Genomic DNA, 23,563 nt, shown 5'->3' with positions numbered 1-23,563 from the left:
TGCATTTTACCCGAGATACGACAACAACCGTCACCAGTTTAATTGTGAGGTTAACAAAGCGAATATATTATCCTGTTAGTTGTTGCCGAGACCGTCTTAGATCTCTGCGTATGATTTTTGTCATATTGTTTCCGGAAAGATGTTGTTAACTTGAAAGTGGAAAGATTTTACCAGAGCTCCAGACTGTCTTATCTTTTCAGTATAGTTGGGCTATCGTTGAATGAGGGGTGTCTTTACAGGGTTTTTCTGACATAATGAAAGGCGTAGATCATGTGTAAGATAGCGATCTGGTCACCAGAATACGACAGAGGATAACTAGAGGGAGGCATGGATCAGGATAACATAGACACAAGGAAAACCTACAGCAAAAATACAGGCCCTTCGGTCAAATCGTCTGTGCCGACCTTGTCCTTACCTGAGAACCACCTACGCTTACCCATAGCCCTCTGTTTTTATGAGCTCCATGTATCCACCCAGGAGTGTCTTAAAAGACCCTATCGTTTCCGGCACCACCACCGCTGCCGGCAGCCCCTTCCAAGCACTCATCATTCTCTGCGTAAGAAACTTACCCCTGACATCTCCTCTGCACCTACTTCTAAGCACTTTATAAAATGCCCTCTCGTGCAAGCCATTTCACCTCTGGGAAAAAGCTTCTGACTATCTACACTATCAATGCCTCTCATTATCTTTGACATCTCTATCAGGTCACCTCTCATCCACCGTCGCTCCGAGAAGAAAGGGCCGAGTTCACTCAAGATATTCTCATAAAGCATGCTCCCCAATCCAGGAAACATGCCTGTAAATCTCCTCTGCACCATTCCTATGGTTTCCAAGTCCTTCTTCTAGTGAGGCGACCAGAATTGAGCACAGTGCCTCATGTGGAGTCTGATCAGGGTCCTATAAAGGTGTAACATTACCTCTCGACTCTTAAACTCAATCCCATGATTGCTGAAGGGCAACGCACCGTATGGCTTCTTAACCACAGAGTCAAGCAGCGGAGCAGCTTTGTTGGTTGCATGGACTCGCGCCCCAAGATCCCTCTGATCTTTAACACTGCCAAGAAACTTGCCATTAATGCTCAATTCTGCCATCATATTTGACCTAACAACATGAACCAGCTCACAACTATTTGGGTTGAACTCCATTTGCCACTTCTCAGTCCAGATTTGCATCCTATCAATATCCCACTGTAGCCTCTGACAGCCCTCCACACTATCCACAACACCCCCAACCTTTGTGTCATCAGCAGATTTACTAACCCATCCCTAAACTTGCTCATTAACGTTATTTATAAAAATCACAAAGAGTAGGAGTCCCAGAACATATCGCTGACGTACACAACTGATCACCGGCCGCCAGGCAGAATATGACCCGTCTACAACCACTCTTTGTCTTCTGTGGGCAAGTTAAGTTCTGCATCCACAAAGCAATGTCCCCTTTGGATCCCATGCCTCCTTACTTGCATAATTAACCTAGCATGAGGTAACTTACTAAATGCCTTGCTGAAGTCCATGTACAAACGTACATTGAATTTACGGCTCTACATTCATCAATGTGTTTAGTCACATCCTCAAATTATTCAGTTAGGCTTGTAAGGCACGACCTGTCTTTGACAAAGCCATGCTGACTATTACTAATCATGTTATGTCTCCCCAGATGTTCATAAATCCTGACTCTCAGTTTTCAAAGCAAATGATTGAGCTGCGGTATACAACCAGAAGTCCAATGTTTCTTCCGTAGACATTTCAGAGGGGTGCGAGTGAAATCCGCAAGAGTTTGGCGGAATTGTGATGCTGCTCCGAGGTTCGAGGAACTCACGTTCAAGCACTGACTGTGTGGATCTTGCATGGCCTCGTGTGACCGCGTGGGATTTTGACAAAAGCTTCACTTACCTTTCACATATGAAAGGGGTTAGATTTCACTTTTCTACTGTGCATTAGAATGCGCGCGAATAGGAAAACCCAATTAATCGACAGAATGTGGTGAAAATTGGATTTATGTAGCATGAGCGTGAATAGATTGCTGATAGTGGGCACGGGATCATTAGGGTCTGGCTCGGGCACATTTTCAAAAGGCGGTGCCTCGGGAAGGCAGCATTAATATTGAACTAATCTTATACAGTTTGCACTATTATTTATTTGTTTTGCAGTTAATTGTAATTTTATGTTTTTGCACTGTACCGTATAACAAAACCTCACCGCAAATATATCAGCGATGATGAAGCTGATCTCAATTCTGAGTTGTCAGTGTTTTATTGATTTTGTCAGTCGAGTAAAGGGATAAGCAACCACGGTCACCAACTGCTCCCTGAACCTGGTTTGAGTCACAGCATAAATGCAGGTGTTTGTGCAACAACTGAGAAGTTGGAGCATGAATCCTATTTCCGATACAAAAGTAGGAAGTTTCAAAGAATAATATCCCACTTTTTGCATTCGACTCCATATTGAATACAAAGTAAATACCGACCATAACACAATGAAGTTACCGGAGATAAATAATAACAACACTATGGATTTCCTCCGGCTCTCGATCTCGGGATCTTTAAGGTTGTTTTTGTTGCTCTGACTCCGGAGTCTCCGGCGGGCTCTGCTGACCACGAAAATGTGTCTCACTGTTAATGCGTTGAGCAGTAAAATTACAACAAATGGGATACAGGGGTTGATAATGTAATGAAGAAACACAATTATTGTCCAGGTCACTGAGATCATAACACGGACATCCATGTAACAAAACCAAGGAGTATTTGCCAATCTGTACCAAGGTTCGTACATGAAATACCAGAACACATTCTTCAGACCGCTCAGTACAATCACCGTTCCCAGAAGATAAGTCGCGTTTTTCTCTGTGCAATACCTGGCTTTTAGCCTTTGGCCGCAAATGGCGATAAATCGGTCAAACGTGAACAAAACCGTGAACCAGACTGAACAGTCTGTGACTGCCTGAAGCACGACGGCGTGAATATTGCACACGGGGAGGCTAAATACAAATCGCAATCGAAGAACAATGGGAATCTGCCTCAGTATTACATCGAAGATAACGACCAGCAGATCGGCCACCGCCATAGCCAGCAGATAGCGGGTAACGCAACTGGAGAGACCGCATTTTCCCCGAGACAGGATAACCACCGTCAGCAGGTTAACTGTGAAGATAACGAATGCGATTACATTACCATGTTATTTCTGCAAGTTGGTACAGAGCCCGCATTTGGAGAGTTGTGTACAGTGTCCGACACATCGTTTTCGGACAGACCTGTTAACTGAGAGCCAAAAGCTTTGACAGGACTCCAGTCCGTCTACCTTCTCAGGAGAGCTGGGCCATAGTGGATTCAGAAGTGACAAAATTGGGGTGAGGAGTGCGAGGTGATAATCACATTATGAACGACTCATGTTGTGCATATGATCGCTGACTGTTAACCAGGGTAGGCCGACCATAGAGCGGGGTAGGGCTTAGGAACAGGGTGAGAGGGAACGGCAGATACAAAATGGTGTCATTTGGTAAGTACTTGGATAGAAGCATGCAAAGCGCGGCTAATACGGAGAATTATGAATGGGAAAATTTGACTAGCTTGCCTGCACTCTAGAACCAGTTGGACCAAGTGTCCTCTTTCCTGGCTGTGCACATTTTGTCAACTGAATTTACAGCAAACGTGAGTATACGCGGATGGAACAAAGCCTTTATATTATTGCAAATAAAAATCTCATTGTCGCTCCGTGTGGCGGATTACACTCTTCAAACGAGCAAGCGAAAATAGATCAGTTGATCTAAGCTGTGCAAACACTTAACGATTTCTTGAAAGCAAATTGTATTTATACAGTAATTCATACAACATCAAGGTACGGTAGTAACTCTGACATTATGTTGGGCATTGTTAAGTGTCTACATTCGATCCTAACCTCCTCCCCTTCACTTCTATAGTTTTGCACGGCTATAACACTCTATAACATAAGCAATTTTCACCTGTAAACACAGTCACTGAGAGAATGAAAATGACCGGGAACTTGCGCCATATCAAAGCAGCTAGCTAACCTGCTGTGTGGCTCAGTTGTTTTCGGTCTCCTCTTTATATATTTACTATTCTCAGTGTGTTTGTCTTATTTTATTTTCCGTCTTTCCTTCAGGATCAATAACTGGATACCGGGGGCTCAAAATGAACTAAGTTCCAGTGCAGTATTTGATGCCAACTAATGGAAACGACAATGCGAGAACGAACAGGTGCAGATATCTGTGCCATATCTCCAGACGTAGCAGCGGGTATATATGACGATACCAGGAACAAATTACAATTCTCCAACGCACACATACAAGAACTAAAATTGGATGATATTTATCTATAATAAATATTTTATTTTGCGAACTAAACGACGGCTCTACCGACTTACCGGGAATTCCAAGAACAGCCAAAACAGGATAATATATCTTCTGGATCATGCGAATGACCGTAAGTATCTTCCATTGAAAACTCATATCCATAATATAGTGCAATTTCTAATTCCTCTGGTCGTCGTTGGCAGTGGTCTACCTGAATGTCGAATGGCGTTTGAAAAAGAACCCAGTTTAAATAGCAAAAAATAAAGAATCCTCCCTTGGGGCTAAGAGGTCTTATTGTTCTGCTGTTGATCAAAATCCGGAACAATTTTCCTTAATTAATTCACTTCACATATTGTGTATGTGTTGCATAATATTCTGGAGTCCTCCTGACGTGGTTGTATGGTGAAACTCGCACCATGCTGCAAAATTGTTGATGCACCACGGAGAAGACAAATTATCTCCGAACATTTATATGCTCGCACAAGATTTCATCGAGTTTCCTTCAAATTTTCCATCTCAACTGGACTGTCTATTCTGATTCATTTGCAACTTAAGAAAAAGCTTGAATCTTCAAATCACGGAATTGCTTCGTTAAGTATCGTTACCTTCATAGTGTAAATCAAACATTGTCACTCCACACCTGTAGCATTTTAAATGGTGTAGTGGAATAACCCTGTTAATGTTCTGATATTTGTTCACACAGACTCCATTTACAAAGGAACTTTAAATGTCTCATCAATGTTTGATCTCTATTAAAGACATTGACTCTGGCATTCTTCGATGTGCGTTGTTAACGGTTTGCAAAAAGTCACTGGTGGCTAAAAGATAACATTTTCCATCACTGACTGACTCCAGAGATTAGTTTAGCTCGATATCCCATGGAGAAATTGACACCAACTTCTCTCCATACATGTTCGCAACCTATTTAAATCCTGTGAAGTTCAGAGAGAAGCACAAGTGAAATGTGATCATTTTCAGCCTAACGTATAAATCAGTCACGTGTATGAAAGCATAATTGCCATCATTTATTTTGTGATATTTCGGTTCCAGCGGTTCCCAATCCACTTCGCTCGTATGATGGGTCCTCATTTCAGATGCTCAGGACATAATTTTGTCTTCCCATGTGCTTGTCCACAAAACTTGATTGAAATCAGTGCTGTTCTTAGTTATATTCTATCAGTACTCATGTCCTTCTAAATATAAAAAAATAACGTTTATAAATTAATATTTAACAATTAATATTCTACTTAACTTGGCCCTGGACTAATCAGATTTTATTCTCCCCACATTGTCATCAAATAACCCTAACTCTACACCGTTTTCCCCAACTCTATCCATTATGTGTTCGTTTTGTTATACTTGCAGTCTTTCCTTCGGGATCACTAATTGGACATAAAGGACTCAGAATGAACAAAGGTCCAGTAATTAATGCCTCTTATTCTTGGGGCCCCCCTGGTTGTCTCAACATGTCGGTTTGATTGACTGGTGCGGGGGATTTTATTGCCTGTTGGTCTCCTACTACCGGGATATTTAATTTTCATCGGTTTCCCAGAGTCAGGATTCTGTGCCCCAAGTGCCCGAGGTTAAAGCGAACATCCATGTACATACATCCGACCTCCCTCAGTTAGAAAATATTAATGAGATTAAAATAATTTTTTTTCTGCTTTCTCAGATCTCGTAGCAGTTTTGAGCGGAATAAAACACGCCACCTCGCTACCACCCCGTTGAAATTATGATGGCGTCCTTGAGCTATTGCTTTATTCCTTCCATTCTCGAGGGAGGCTGGTCTCCACTTCTGGTCCTGAGAGACAACTGTGAAAGACTATTTCAAAGGGGCGTTGGCATGGTGATTTACCAGACACTGGACTTCCCCGACGGGGCGGTGTTTTACTTTGTCAAAAAGTAGGATGGCATCCCGTGACCCTGTATTCTTTATCGGAATATTAACAATATTACTATTACGAATCATTACCCCTTACCCTTTATGAACTCAAACTTTGATTTATTGCAAGCGGCCATTATTTCCCTTAGGCCGTATTGCCGAAATTCCTACAGCTGAATTCGCATCAAGAACATGTCTCCAACGATGGTCAGGTTTTTCAGATAATCACATTTGTTGAGCGAGAACAGAAAGAATTTCATGTTCCTAAAGTCTGTTTTCATCGGATCTGTTCCTTCCCCTGAAACCTATTCATGGATTTGGATAAAACGCGTGCCGTTCGGGACTAGCCCACTCCCACTTCTGTCAAGTAGATTCACAGATTCTTGTGGCTTGTTAACTTTTATCGGAAACTTAATAAGAATTTTAGCTCCGTGGTTTCTCCCTTGATTGATCTCAGCAGAAAAGACAGGGACATGCCAAAAGGCTTAACTCACGACAAACCCGCTGGACATTGTTTTTCAGAAATTTTAATTTTGTCAATACTTATCATACGGGTTCCAAGTAAGTCCTCGAGGGAAGTAGCCTGGTTCCCAGTGATGTTCCCCTAAGTCGTTTTTTTTTCTGCCAGGCGAAGTTAAGTCAGAGTTTCTCAAATCGGTGCATGCATTCAGTGAAACTATAAACTATTATTTGCAGCAGGTCTTTGGGGTACATTGGTGTCTTTCCGGTCTTTTCTCTGATAGCAGTCCACAATTTTCTTGCACGTTTTGGCAAACATCTTTTAAAATTATTGAAGCAGCTTCAAAACCTCCTTCGAGGTTTCATCCGCAGACGAATGGCCAGACAGAGAGGACTAGCCAAGATTCGGAACACACTATTATTAGTTGCCTTCTTTCTGGTAACCAGTCCTCTTGAAGTGACCATTTAATTGGAGCACAGATAGCTCATAACCCCCTTTACCAATATTGGTGTAACATGTCACCTTTCGAATGTCATTATGAGTTTCAGCCTCCTCTATTCCTGCGCAGAGGTGTTCTGTCTCCTAAACAGTCGCGAAGCGCTGGAAGCAGCAACAGCTTCAAACCGAGGATTTTCGCACTTACCTCGGGGAAGCAGCGATTCCATGACAACAGGAGGAAACTACTGGGACCTTCTAATTGTTTGGTCAGCGGATGTCACCTTCTACCCAAGACCTCTTCTGACACTTGAATCCCGAATACTAGCTCCTCGCCCGTTTGTATTGCTATTGGGATGAATCCTCTAATTGAGAGATTACAGCTTCCCACTCCAAATCCGTCCGACCTTTTCAGACTCTAAACTTAAATAATTCCGCTGGAGTCTTTTAGCCTTTACTGTGAACCTCATTCCTCCTCCAAGAACCATAGACGGACAACCTGTTTACACTATCTGCAGAATGCTTGATTCCAGAAGAGTTAAGAAGCAAATACTGTATTTATTCGATAGGGAGGGGTACAGACTAGAGGAAAGGAATTGGATCTGTTCCGAGATGTTCTGAAAACCGGCCAATTGCCTATTTTCATCGGTTTCACCCAAATCGCACTTAGCCACCAGGAGTCCAGGTTTGAAGTGGAGGTAATGTCACAAACAGGGATAATTTATTTTTAAAGATTTATTTTTACTAGTTAGTATGTGAATTGTGGGTATGCGGTTTTCCGAAGATTGTTCCAAATTGATTTGTAAATGTCTCATCTGGTGCCATGGACATTTTAAGCTCTCTTTCTATCTATCACTTTCATTCAATTTGGGGTAACTTAATAAGTACGGGAGTTAAAATGTCCTGCATTGTAGTTATTGTCTTTGCTGGTTATTTATTCGCCTAGGTACCTAAATTCCAAGCTACTCCGGGGTGTATTATAGAGTGCATGCGGAGCCGTATTTGTTTTCCTGTGGCGGATGCTTGTCTGGTGAAATTCAAATCAAGTTCACCTGTGTATCGTGAGTGATTTCTGTTTTTCAATATTCTGTGTAGTTTCCCTGAGTTCTTGTTAGGTTCTCCTCGGTTCTTCTAATTTCTATAATAAATATCTTGTTGTGTTTGAGTGCTAAATTTCCTGTGATTCCTACACTTGATTTCGCTGATGAACCTGGCACCCACAGTCGGGTGTGGGGGCGGTCTGAGAAACGAGCATCCCATAGATAGGGGAAGCTAGTGAGTTCTGGCGGTGCAGAGGCTTGGGAGTAGAGTATGAATGGGAATGGGCGGTCGTCAAGGACAGGGACATCAGAGAGGTGGAGGGTGAAATTTTGTTGCTTTGACCGGGTAAGCAAATCCAGCAGGAGGGAATGTGTGAGGGAGGTGGATGAATGGTGGAGTCCCAGAGATGAGTTGGGCAGAGAAAGGGCGAAGGAGCGAAAGGAAAGTGCAAGAAATGGAAATGGGTTAGAAGTGGACGTCTCAGAAACAGAGGTAGACCTTTTCCAGACAAGAGGGTGGGAGCTGGGCGTATTATGAGGAGGTCCCAGAGAGACTTGGTAGCGGGCGTCCAGTGACTATGGTAGCGAAGAGGACGTGGAAGGAGGGCATCCCAAGACAAGATGGAGAGTTCGTCTCCGAGAACGATGTAAAAGGGGTTATCTCGCAATTGTGAGGATTGGTGAAAGAAGGGGGCGGCAGAGTAGAGAGGGATGTTCAAACGTTCAAAGGTTTAAAGGTACATTTAATGTCAGAGAAATGTATACAATATACATCCTGACATGCTCTTACTTCGCAACCATCCACGAAAACAAAAGAGTGCCCCAAAGACTGAATGACAATTAAGTTTTAGAACCCCAAAGTTCCCTCAACCCGAAGCTCCACTGCCTCCCATGCATATGCGGCAGGGAACAACCTCTCTCCCTCACCCCACTGGCACCCGCCACCGAGCATTCAAGCGTGAGGAAAGCAACAGCAAAGATATATGCTTGCAGTACCCCGGTGACTACTTGTTCACCTGGTATTCGACATAGCAGAGGCCCTCTCTCTTTCCCTAATGGGGACAAAGAGATTTATCAGTTTCACAGAATTCACCCAACCTTTCATGTGCCTCAGTTAAAACCAGTCTTCGTCAGCCCTTTGTGTTCCCCAGCTGAGATTACCCACCCCGCCCCTGCCCAGCTCATCGACAACCATCCGGCAAACACCATCCGACGACTACTAGATGTGCGCCGTCGGGCCAGAGTCCTTCAATACCTGGTGGACTGGGAAGGGTACGGTCCTGAAGAGCGTTCCTGGGTCCCCCATTCCTTTATCCTTGACCCTTCCCTCATCCAGGACTTCCATCTGGACCATCCAGCCAGGCCCGGAGGATCGACGGGAGGCTCCCATTCAGCGAGGGTGGGTACTGTCATCGTCCCTTCTGGCACCTGGCTGGCTTACTCAGGAATTGGCCCTTTAATACCTCGTTAGTTCCCAATCTATTCCCAGGTTCCAAAAATTACGAACACCTGCTTTCCATCAAACAGTAGTATAAGAGACCTGTGACCACTACTAGAAGGTGCCAGTTCGTTGGTCAACTCGTGTACGAGTAACCTCACTCCACAGCGTTTCGAACTATCAGCTCTAATTCTAGCCTTGTACCGGAATTACCTACCAAGACCAAGACTCCAGGAAAAAGCCCCCTTGGAACCCTTCCCACGCTCGCTACGACGGCAGCGTCTCCCTCCTCAGCCTCCACGCCCGTGTTCAGCAATTGGGTTCGATCCACCGCCACGTCCTTGCAACAGATAGGATTTAGCTGTCACTTTCCCACTGTACATTATGTGGCTGAATGGCAGAGCCTGAGGAAGCAACAGAACGTGAGGGGAATTGGATTTATGTAGGATGAATGTGAATCGATGTCTGATAGTCGGCACAGACTGACTGGGCGAAGTGGTCTGCTTCGGAGACATTTTCAAAGCGCGGTGCCTGGAAAAGGCGGCATTGATCATGGAGAAGCCTAACGATCCCAGACATGCGCAGTTTATTTACCACCATCCGGGAGGAGCTACAGGCGCATGAAGAGCCACACTCAGTGATCCAGAACCAAGTTACTATTTCATTTTGAACTATTTATTTGTTTATTTCGTATTTCGATTTTTTATGGTTTTGAACTGTACTGCTGTCGCATAACAAATTTTGCGACACATTACTCAGTGACAATAAAGCTGATCTTAATTCTGAGTACATAATGTAAATACGCTAAATGCTATCAGTGTTTTATTGATTTTATTTGTTAAGTAAAGGGGTAAGTAAACACGGTCCTCAACTGCTCCCTGAACCTGGTTTGAGTCAAGCATAAATGCAGATGGTTGTACAACAACTGAGAAGTTGGAGCATGAATCCTGTTTCTGCCGGAACAACCGCAAGGAACAACTAACAATATCCCACTGTAAAATTCGCCTCTATATTGAATACAAAGTATACACCGCTCTAAGGTGTGTCTATTACAGTGCGAGAAGTATTGTGCGGAAGGCTGACGAGCTGAGGGCGTGGATTAACACGTGGAACTTTGAGATTGTAGCCATTAGTGTAACTTGGCTACTGGAGGGGCAGGACGGGCAGCTTAATATTCCAGGTGAAATTTTGAGAGTGCAGAGTTTGAATGATCCTGTCAGGATTAAAGGCAAAGTGGATAAGAATAAGGAACATTGGTTCTCTTGGGATATTGGACCTCTGATAAAGAAGAAGAGAGAGATGTATTACATTTATAGGCAACAAGGAGCAAAAAAGTTGCTTGAGGAGTATTAAAAAGTGCAAAATAATTAAGAAAGAAATCAGGAGGGCTAAAAGAAGACATGAGATTGCTTTCACAGTCAAGGTGAGGGACAATCCAAAGAGCTTGTACAGGTATACTAAGAGCAAAAGAATAGTAAAGGATAAAATTGGTCTTCTTTTTTAAATTATTATTTATTTATTAAATTTTTGAAATTACAAAGAATAATTGTGATGATAAAATAGTAAGAAAAATAATATTAACCCTCCCCCATCCCCTTAACCCTCTCCCCTTAACCCTTATCTAAAGAAAGAAAAAAAGGAAAGAAGAGAAAGATTGCCTGGATATCGGAGGATCCCCACATGCTCCATGGAGTTCAAAATAATTTTGATATTTATTTTTACTTTCCCCAATTACTTTATAATTTTATCTTCAAAGGACCTATATATTTAATCCTATCTTGTCTTCTTTTGATTGGAGTGGTTGGCTATGAATGGAACCAAAAGAAACGGGGGATATCTTAAATGTGCTTTTTACGTCTGTATTTACTGGCATGAAGTCAATGGAAAGAAGGCAAACAAGTAGTGAATTCATGGAATCTATACAGATTGAAGAGGAGGAGGTGCTTGCTATCATGAGGATATTCCCTCGGACCTTGAAGGAGCCTAGTGTTGAAATTCCAGGGGCCCTGGCAGATATATTTAAAATGTCGGTATCTATCGGTGAGGTTCCGGAGGATTGGCGGAAATCTCATATTGTTCCATTGTTTAAAAAAGGCTCTGAAAGTCATCCGGAAAATTATAGGCCGGCACGTTTGACGTCGGTAGTAGGTAAATTATTGGAAGGAGTACTAAGAGATAGGATCTACAAGTATTTGGATAAACAGTGACTTATTAGAGAGTCAACACGACTTTGTGCGTGGTAGGTCATGTTTAACAAATCTATTAGAATTTTCCGAGGAGGTTACAAGGAAAGTGGATGAAGGGAAAGCAGTGGATATTGTCTACATGGACTTCAGTAAGGCCTTTGACAAGGTCCCACATGGGAGGTTAGTTAGGAGGATTCAGTCGCTCGGCATACATGGTGAGGTAGTTAATTGGATTAGACATCGGCACAACGGAGGAAGTCAGAGAGTGGTAGTGGAGGATTGCTTCTCTGAGTGGAGGCCTGTGACTAGTGGTGTGCCACAGGGATCAGTGCTGGGTCCATTGTTATTTGTCATCTGTATCAATGATCTGGATGATAACATGGTAAATTGGATTAGAAAATTTGCTGATGATACAAAGATTGGAGGTGTAGTGGACAGTGAGGAAGGTTTTCAAAGCTTGCAGAGGGATTTCGACCAGCTGGAAAAATGAGCTGAAAAATGGCAGATGGAATTTAATACATACCAGTGTGAGGTATTGCACTTTGGGGAAGGACAAACCAAGGTAGAACATACAAGGTAAATGTTAGGGCACTGAAGAGTGCAGTAGAACAGAGGGATCTGGGAATACAGATAGAAAATTCTCTAACAGTGGCGTCACAGGCAGATAGGGTCGTAAAGAGAGCTTTTGGTATATTGGCCTTTATAAATCAAAGTATTGAGTATAAGAGTTGGAATTTTATGGTGAGATTGATTAAGGCATTGGTGAGGCCGAATTTGGAGTATTGTGTGCAGTTTTTGTCATCGAATTACAGGAAGGATATTAATAAGGTTGAAAGAGTGGAGAGAAGGTTTACAAGGATGTTGCTTGGACTTGAGAAACTGAGTTACAGCCAAAGATTGAATAGGTTAGGACTTTATTCCCTGGAGCTTAGAAGAATGAGGGGACATTTGATAGAGGTATATAAAAATATGATGGGTATAGATAGAATGAATGCAAGCAGGCTTTTTGTTCCATTCAGGCGAAAGGAGAAAGAAACTAGAGGACATGGATTAAGGGCGAAGAAGATAAAGCTTAATGGGAACATGGGGGGGGGGAGCTTCTTCACACAGAGAGTGGTGGGAGTGTGGAAGGAGCTGCCAGATGAAGTAGTAAATGCGGGCTCACTTTTAACATTCGAGAAAAACTTGGACAGGTACACGGATGAGAGGTGTATGGTCCAGGTGCAGGTCAGTGTGACTAGGCAGAAAAATGGTTTGGCACTGCCAAGAAGAGCCAAAAGGCCTGTTTCTGTGCTGTAAGGTTCTATGGTTCTATGATTCTATAAGAGATAAATAATAACAACGCTGTAGATTTCCTTCGGTTCTCAATCTCGGGATCACTGAGCTTCTTCTCGCCTTTCTGACTCCGGAGTCTCCTGCGTGTTCCGCTGGCCACGAAAACGTGTCTAACTGTTAAAGCTTTGAGCAGGAAAATCACAGCAAATTGGATACAGGGGTTGAGATTATAATGCAGGAACACAATTATCGTCCAGGTCACGGAAGTCATATTATATCAAATAACACGTACAGCAGATCGAGCGCCGCCGTCCTCTGCAGGTAGTGAGTAATGCAACTGGAGAGACCGCATTTTCCCCGAGACACGACAAAACCGTCACCAGGTTAATCCTGAGGATAACAAAGCGAATACATTACCATGTTAGTTGTTGTCGAGACCGCACTTGAATCTCTGTGCATAGTTTTCGACATACTGTTTTCGCAAAGATGTATCTCACTCAGAGTTTACTAGGACTCCAGGCCGTCTGTCTTTTATATTGTGGATATAAAAGGTGGTATATTGTGGAATGAGGGGTGATCTTACAGGTTTTTATAACATAATGAAAGGCATAGATCATGTGTATGATAGCTGTCTGTTCACCAGGGAAGGGCAGAGCATAACTAGAGAGAGGCATAGGTTCTGTCATGGTTCCGGTGGCTGTTCCCCTTTAACGCTTCTTTCTCCCTGATTTCAGTCATTAGATCTCCACTTGCTGCTAGTTTACTCAATTACAGTACACTTGGTTTCTCGACTGCTTAGAACCGTTTGTCCTAATTTCAGTTCCAGTTTCAAGATATTCCAGGAGAACCCCGTCTCTGTGTCCAGACTCCATATCAGAGCTCCGTGTCATGATTCCTCCTGTTTGCTCCGTGCCCGTGCCCGTGTCCTGCACTTGCGTTCGCTCAGTCGCTCCGTGCAACAGCTTCAGGGTAATATAGAAACATAGGAACATAGAAAGCCTACAGCACAATACAGGTACTTCGGCCCACAAAGCTGAGCCGCACATATCCTTACCTTAGAACTACCTAGGCTTACCCATAGCCCTCTACTTTTTTAACCTACATGTATCCATCCAAAAGTCTCTTAAAATACCCTATCGTTTCCGCCTCCGCCGGCAGCCCATTCAACGTACTCACCACACTCTGAATAAAAAAAAAACTTCCCCCTGTCATCTCATCTGTACCTACTTTCAAATACCTTAAAACCGTGCCCTCTCGTGCTGGCCATTTGAGACCTGGAAAAAGGCCTTTGACTTTCCACACGATCAATGCTCCTCATTATCTTGTAAACCTTGGTCAGGTCACCACTCATCCTCCGTCTCTTCAAGGAGAGAATGCCAAGTTCACTCAACCTTGTTCTGATAAGGCATGCTCCTCAATTCAGGCAACATCCTTGTAAATCTCCTCTGCACCCTTTCTATGATTTCCAAGTCCTTCCTCTAGTGAGGCGACCAGAATTGAGCACAGTGCTCCAAGTGGGGTCGGACCAGGATCCTATTTTACTGCAACATGACCTCTTGACTATTAAACGATTGATGAAGGCGAATGCACCTTATGACTTCTTAACCACAGGGTCAAATTGCGTAGCAGCTTTGAGTGTCCTATGAACTCGGACCCCAAGATCCCTCTGATCCCCCACACCACCAAGAGTCTTACCATTAATACTATATTCGGCCATCATGTTTGACCTACCAAATTGAACCAACTTACACTTATCTCGGTTGATCTCCATCGGCAACTTTTCAGCCCAGTTTTGCATCCTATCAATGTCCCGTTGTAACCTCTGACAGCCCTCCATACTATCTACAACACCCCAACCTTTGTGTCATCAGCTAAGCTATAAACCTATCCCTCCACTGCCTCATTCAGGTTATTTATAAAATCACCAAGAGTAGGGTTTCCAGAAAAGATCCCTGAGTCACAGCAGTGGCCACCGGCCTCCATGCAGAATATGGCCCATCTCCAACCACTCTTTGTCTTCTGTCGGCAAGCCAGTTCTCGATCCACAGAGCAATGTCCCCTTGAATTCCATGCCTCCTTACTTTCTCAATAAGTATTGCATGGGGTACCTTATCAAATGCTTTGCTAAAATCCAAATGCACTACATCTACGGATCTACCTTTATTAATGTGTTAGTCGCATCATATGTGGCGCGTGGCCAAGTGGTTAAGGCGTCGGTCTAGTGATCTAAAGGTCGTTACTTGAGGCAGCGTGTTATGTCCTTGAAAAAGGCACTTAACCACACTTAACTGGTGCCAAGCTGTATGGGTCCTAATGCCCTCCCCTTGGACAAAATCGGTGGCGTGGAGAGAGAAGCCCTGCAGCAAGAGCATCTGCAGGTCTTCCATTCAACCTTGCCCAGGCCTCAGTCATCATCGAAAATCGATGGACAACCGAAGAAATGAAATAGTCACAGCCACAGTTAGGCTTGTAAGGCACGTCCTGCATTTGACAAAGCCATGCTGACTATTCCTAATCACGTTATGCCTCTCCAAATGTTTATAAATCCTGCCTCCCAGGATCTTTTCGAACAAATTACTGGTCTATAATTTCCTGGGTTATCTCTACTACCCTTTTTGAATACGGGAACAATATCCATAAACTTCCAATCCTCCAGAACCTCTCCCGTCCTTATTGATGCAAAGATCATCGGCAGAAGCTTAGCAATCTCCTCCCTCGCGTCCCACAGTAGCCTGGGGTACGTCCCGTCTGGTCCTGGTGACCTATCCAACTTCATGCTTTCCAAAAGCTCCTGCACATCCTCTTCCTTAATATCTACATGGTCAAGCTTTTCAGTCGTCTGCAAATCATCCCTACACTCGCCAAGATCCTTTTCCTTACTGAATACGGAATAAAATTCATTAAATACCTCTGCCATCTCTACCGGTTCCATACACACTGTTCCACTGTCACACTTGATTGGTCCTATTCTCTTACGTCTTATCCTCTTGCTCATCACATACTTGTAGAATGCCTTGGTGTTTTCCTTAATATTGTCCGTCAATGCATTCTCATGGCCCCTTCTGGCTTTCCTTATTTAATTCTTAAGCTCCTTCCTGCTGGCCTTATAATCTGCTACATCTCGCACATTACCTCGTTGTTCGAACCTTTCATAAGCACTTCTTTTCTTCTTGACTAGATTTACAACAGCCTTTGTACACCATGGTTCCTGTACCCTCCTATCCTCCCCCTGTCTCATTGGAACGTATCTGCCCAAAACCCCACGCAAATATCCCCTGAACATTTGCCACATTTCTTTCGTACGTTTTCCAGAGAACATCTGTTTCCAGTTTATGCTTCTGCGTTCCTGCCTGATAGCCTCATATTTCCCCTTAATCCAGTTAAATGTTTCCCTAACTTGTCTGTTCCTATCCTTCTCCAATTCTATGGTAAAGGAGATAGAATTGTGATCACTATGTCCAAAATGCTCTCGCACTAAGAGACCTCCATGACTTCTTCCTTTTCTGCAGCTGTGACACTATCTTTGATCAACACCGCCACGCCTCCAAATTATTTTGCTTCTCTCCCTGTCCTTGCTGAAACATCTAAAGCATGACACTTGAAATAGCCATTCCTGAATCACACAATCCCAGACTCAGTAATGGCCACAACATCATATCTCCAACTGCTGATCCACTCTCTAAGCTCATCCGCTTTATTCAAAATACTCCTCGTATTAAAATAGGCACATCTCAAATTGTCGGGCTGGGTGCGTCCCTTCTCTATCACCCGCCTTTACAACCTTTCGCATTGTCTCCAAGCTTTCTCCATTTGTGAGCGAACCTCCCTTTCCTCTGTCACTTCAGTTAGGTTCCCAGTCCCCAGCAATTCTAGTTCAACGTCTCCCGAATAGCCTTTGCAAAGCTCCCCACCAAGATATTCGTCCCCCTTAGATTCAAGTGCAACACGTTATTTTTGTACAGGTAACGCCTACCCCAGAAGAGCTCCCAATGATCCAGAAATCTGAATCCCTGCTCCCTGCTTCAATCCCTCAGCCACGCATTTATCCTCCACCTGAGTCTATTCCTATACTCACTGTCACGTGGCACAGACAGTCATCCCGCGATTACTACCTTTGAGGTCCTGCTTCTCAACTTCCTTCCTAACTCCCTGTAGTCCGCTTTCAGGACCTCCTCCCTTTTCCTACCTATGTCGTAAGAGGGAAAAATAATAGGGAACGGAGAGGCAACTTCTTCTCGTATAGGGCTATGAGTGTGTATAATAGTGTCATTTAATTGTATTTGGATGGACACATGCAGGGCTTGGATTCTGAGAAGAGATATGAGCCAAAAGCGGGAAATAAGGTCTAGATTGTTGTGCATTCTAGTTGGATCACGTGTTTTGTATCGGGGCTGTATTGTTCAATGACCAATGACGGTAAATGTCTGTTCTGAAATGATCGCACATTCATTCAATTGAATTAACAGCAACGGTGAGTACAAGTAGATGGACCAGAGCCATTGGATTATCGCGGGAAGGAAAACTCACACTCTCCGTGTGGCGGACTGTTCTCTTCAAAGATGCAAGTGAAAATAAAGCAGTTGAACAGAACTGTGCAAGCACAACGAATCCTTAGTTGAAAGTTGTAGGTTTACAGTAATTCATACAACATTAACTAACGCAATCAACGAACGACACAACTTTCACATGATCACGTTGGACATTGTTACCTTTCCACATTAGGTACTCCTCGCTCCATTTCATTTTTATAGTTTTGCACCGCTACACAATTCTCTAACACAAATCTTTTGTACATGTAAACACAGTCCTCCTCACACTGAAATGACCTGGAACTTCCCACATATCAAATCTGCTCACGAACATACTGAGTGGCTCAGCTGTTTTCAGTCTCGGTTTTATATATCCACCACTCACATAATGCTCGCCTTTTTTTGTCTTTCGAGATCATTCATTGGATGGCATCCATTAGTCTCGCGAGACCATGGATCTGCGCCAGGAAAGCTCTTACTTCCGTCGCGTTGAGGCGACACTGGAGTATCCTCTCCAGGGTGCAGGCATGGGTAAGATTGCATGGAAGACCGGCAGTTGCCCAAGCAGCAAGTCTGCTCTCTCCACGCCACCGATGTTGTCCAAGGGAAAGGCAAGGCCCGATACATCTTAGCACCAGTAACGTCGCGGATGTTGCCAAGCAAAGTTGGAGGCAACGTCGGACTGCCCTAGGGACTCCAGCTCCGGATTTGTCCTCAGGGTTTACTCCCGAAGCTTTTCCCATGAGTGGGTATGGCCGCAAGGCAGCGGAGGTTTGAAATCAGTGTTTTCTCTCTTAGGTGGACTGCCTTCCCAAGCTGACGAGTTCCATCCACCCGAAGCACTGGTTTTAAGGCGCCAGGACCCGCCATCGCCCATCTGCTGTCAGTAGAAACAGTTCCTCCGGGCTTAGAGGCTAAGCCACACGAGAAGGCCAGGAGTTGTGCTTGGTTGTCAGAGGCTACTTAAGGCGCATGCCGTAGGGAGCACTTTGATGTAGTGGCAGCTTATCCCCACTACCACTCCTCGGTTTGACAACCTTGGAACCATTGGACGTAAGGGACACACAACATACAAACGTACAGTATTTAATGCCAACTGTGAAAATCACACTGAGAATGGAAGTGAAGGTGAATTTCTGTTCAATGTTCGCTCCGTAGCAACGGGTATATATGACGATACCGGCAGCAAATCAGAATGCATCAACAGACCCATACCGGAGCTAATACTGAATGCATATTTATCTGTAATTAGTATTTTGTGGTGCGAGTTAAACGACGCTCTGCCGACTTATATGTTGAATACTATTCTGAAACTATCGTAACGTAGTTGTATGGTAAACCCAACATAGCATTTGAAGTGTGTTTATGCACCACGGAGAAGTCAAATTATCTCCAGTCATTTATATGCCCGCACAAGGCTGCATCTAGTTTCCTTCAGATTTTTAATCTCAACTGACCAGTCTATTTTAATGTATCTGCAAATTAGGACAAAGCTTGGACCTTCATATCACGAACTTCTTTCTTCATTAAGTATCATTACCTTCACAATGTATATCTGAACATCAAAGTAATCCCAGGACCGTGGCACAGCGGAACATTTAATGTTGCAGAGGAATAACTCTGTTAATCTTTCGATATATCGGCACAGAGGTCACCAACGGTGGAACGTTAAAGTCTCATCAATGGTTTGATCTCTACTATCGATATTGCCTCTGGTAGAACGTCATGCATTCTTCAGATAGGTTGTTAACGGGATACAAAACGCTACTGCTTGCTACTATATAACGTTTTCCATCACTGACTGTCAATTGAATTCAGTTCAGTGAGAAACACAAGTGAAACGTGATAATTTTCAGTCCCACGGATAGATCAGTCACCTGTATGAAAACATATTTGCCATCATATATTACTGACAAAGTTTCTGTTCCATTTGTTACAAATCCAGTTCAATGACAAGATAGTCAAATGTTGGGGACACCACTTTGTATTCCCATCTATCTGTCTGCAAAACTTGATTGAAATTATTTCAGGTCTCATCTTTCCATGGGGTTCAAAACTATTCTTAGACATTGTAGTGTTCTCGCACAGGTGTAAAAGAACTCTGAACTAAACACCAAGCAAAAACCAATCAATGAGGCGGTCCCAGTAAGATTAACCGTTTACTGTTCACTCTTCCACATTAACGTATGGTGAAAACTGTTGATAAAACAATACAAAATATATACAGTATTTGTTTCCTTCTTGACATCACATTTACATCATAAATACTTGCAAAATTAAAACGACAACAACTATATTACATTAAAGTGCAACATACAGTCAGAATCTACCTACGCCATCGACTGGTTTAAAATACACTTCAACACAAACTATCCGCAACTCTTTAAATAACAAAAAACATAAACTTTATCAACCGTTATTACTTTTAACAGAATCAGCGTTAACATTTTTAATTCAACATATCGATTATCTCATGAACTTACGGCGTTGCTTCACTAATGTTTCTAGTGCGTAGAAAGAAAACTTCTCTCGCGCTGATCCTGCACACATAAGCCCCCTCCTTCCCGTTTCCCCAAACCGGTATTTTCCCACAAGACGCGGCGAAACCGGGTGTGACGTCATCGCATGCCGCGATATATCACAGACAACGAATTTACTTTAAACAATCTTAACTTTAACTAGAAAACGATAACAAACGAATTACTAAAGCGAAAATATAATAAACTAAACAAATGCCTTAAAGGCAACACACTCCCCGCCTGACCTTCGTAAGGTCACAATGAACATAATACAAAACTTCAGTCTCTAAATCAGTCCTTAGGTAGAAGTTGAATGACTTCTGCAACTGGCCTTTGGTAATTTTTCACATCACCTTGGTCAGAAGTTTTCAACTCAACCTTTCTGACATGTCCATCCCTACTAGGGAATGTGGCAGTGATTCTGGCCATTGGCCAGCAGTTGCGGGCGATTTGCTTGCCCTGAGCAGGACTAAATCTCCAACTTGAAGATTCCTGCAGGGTTCTGTCCACTTTTGTCTGCGCTGCAACAAAGGTAGATATTCATGTCTCCAACCAGACCAGAACCGATTTGCCAGAGCCTGGACCTGTCTCCATTGCTTTGTGTAAAAATCCTTATCAGAGAAGTCCCCAGGTGGAGGGGGAGCTCCTGCCTTCTGCGTAAGGAGCATTGATGGCGAGAGTATGAAGGGGTTTTCCGGGTCAGAAGACACAGGTAGGAGTGGTCGTTTATTTATAATGGCTGTGACCTCCGCCATTAGTGTGCACAGTACCTCGTGGGTCAATCGGGTGCGTTGCTGCAGAAATATTGAATCAAGAATTCTTCTGGCGATACCAATCATCCGCTCCCATGCGCCTCCCATGTGAGGGGAGTGTGGTGTGTTAAACTCCCAGTTGTATCCCTGCTGACTGAGGTACTTTTGCACCGTTTTGTCCATCCCCAGCTCCTTTGACGCTCCAACAAAGTTCGTGCCGCAATCAGACCTTAACTGTTCTGCAGGGCCTCTTAGCGCAAAGAAGAGCCTGAGAGCGTTAATGCAGCTGGATGTATCCAAAGAATCGATTACCTCAATGTGTACCGCTCTTGAACTCATGCAGCTAAACATGATGGCCCATCGCTTACTCTCTGCTTGTCCTCCTCTGGTGCGTCTCGTAGTGATAGTCCAGGGACCAAATACATCGAGCCACACATATGTAAAAGGAGGGCAGGCTTCGAGGCGTTCTGGTGGGAGGTCCGCCATACGTTGACCTTCCAGCTTCCCTCGCAGTTTCCTGCAGGTTACGCATTTATGAAGTACTGAATTGATCAGTGTTTTCCCTCCCAAGATCCACAGTCCCGCTGCTCTTATTGCTCCTTCCGTCGGGTGACGGCGCTGATGCTTTACCTGTTCATGGTGATGGCGAGTGAGCAGTAAGGACACATGGCTGTCTTTGGACAGGATTACTGGACTCTTTTCTGCAGCTGGAAGTTGGGAGTGTATTAACCGGCCTCCAATGCAGATGATATCGCCCTTCAGGATCGGGTTGAATTTCCTCAAAGGGCTGTCCTTTGGTATTGGTTTATTAGCTTGGAGAGCCGAAAACTCCCTTGCAAAAGCTGCTCTTTGAGTTGCTTTAAAGTTAACGTCCTTTGCCTGGGCCAATTCGTCCGCAGTGCGAGTTAAGTTACATTTGTGCCATCCCTTACATTTACTATTTCGGGATGAGTGTTTGTGTGATCTGGCCATGTGAATGAGGAACGCAAGTCCTCTCACTAAAGAATTCAATGTGGAGAACCGCTGAAAGCATTCGTTAGTACGTATCGATTCTTCGAGGTAGGTGACTCCTGTTTGTATTTGCGGCCGAATTTCCGAGTCTCTTTCGGGTTCGATCAGCTCAAATGTCTCGCTCATTTGAGGTTTTTCTGTTGGTGGCTGATACAGAAAAGGGGGCCCGGTGAAGCAGGATGTTTGAGCCAGGCGGGATGCAGGTAAGGATCTCGATGCATGGTCTGCAGGGTTATCCTCGGTACGTACATAATGCCATTGCTCGGGCTTTGATGACAGGCGGATACGTTGAACTCTATTATGAACGTACACGTAGAAGCGTTTTGATTCGTTATAAATATAACCAACTACTACTTTGCTATCTGTGCAGAACTTGATATCGTCCAGCTCTAGGTCTAGCTCATCCTGGATAAGATCTGCCATTTCCACAGCCAGGACAGCTGCGCACAGTTCAAGCCTTGGAATTGTCGGCTTGGACTGAGGAGTGAGCTTCGCCTTACCAGTTACAAATCCGACTTCAACTTGACCATCTTTCCCGACTACTTTCAAGTAAACCACAGCACCGATGGCCTTGGTAGACGCATCCGAAAAACAAACAAATCTGTGTGCGCTGCCTCTGTGAGTGAGGTCGCAGTGTACCTATGTCGGATATGAAGCTGTTTTAGATCTTGAAGTGAATCTCTCCAAGCCTCCCACATGCTTAGCTTGTCTTCTGGTAGCGGAGTATCCCAGTCAGAGAGCTCAGATGTAAGTTCTCTGAGAAGGACTCTACCCTAGGTCGTAACTGGCGCCAGTAGACCCAAGGGATCAAAAACACTGTTGACAGTGGAGAGAACTCCACGGCGGGTAAATGGCTTGATCACGGTCGTGCCGATCACGGAACGTGAATGTGTCAGTCGTAATCTCCCAAAGGAGGCCCAAGCTCCTTTGTGTGGGTATGGTTTCTCCATCTAAATCTAGGTCTTTGATTGCCGGAGCACAGTCATCGTGTGGAAAGGCCTCCATCACTGCCTGACAGTATGATGCGAACTTATGCAAGCGGAGGTTTGACTCAGCGAGTGAGGCTTGTGTACGTCGGTGCAGATCGATTGCTTCGTCTTCTTTCTGTAGTGATATCAAGCCGTCATTGACATAGAAGTGCCTTTCTACAAACTTAACGGTGTCATCGCCGTGCTCCTGTGCGCCCTCTCTGATGGCTCTTCGCAGCCCATGGATGGCCACGGCAGGTGATGGACTATTGCCGAAAACGTGGACTTTCATCCGGTACTCAATGACTTCCTTGTTAATGTCATTGTCCTTGTACCATAAGAAACGGAGGAAATTGCGATGGTCCTCCTGTACTAAGAAGCAATGGAACATCTGCTGGATGTCCGCTAAGATTGCGACCTTCTCCTTCCGGAAGCGCAGCAGGACCCCGAGAAGGGTATTGTTAAGGTCGGGGCCTGTAAGGAGCACGTCATTAAGGGAGATACCAGCGCACTGAGCACTGGAGTCAAAGACCACCCTGATATGATTGGGCTTTTGTGGGTGGTAAACCCCAAACGTTGGGAGATACCAGCACTCCTTGCCTTCCCTCAGTGGCGGTGCTACTTCAGCATGTCCATTAGCGAAGATCTTCTCCATAAATGCTACGTATTGTTGCTGCATCTCAGGTATCCTTTTCAGGGTTTTTTGCAAGGACGTGAACCGCTTGACTGCCTGCTCTTTGTTGTTTGGCAAGCGCTGGCG

This window comes from Hemitrygon akajei, chromosome 5 (assembly GCF_048418815.1).
Source record: "Hemitrygon akajei chromosome 5, sHemAka1.3, whole genome shotgun sequence".
NCBI classification, from domain to species: domain Eukaryota; kingdom Metazoa; phylum Chordata; class Chondrichthyes; order Myliobatiformes; family Dasyatidae; genus Hemitrygon; species Hemitrygon akajei.
This window is presented reverse-complemented; position numbering follows the sequence as displayed.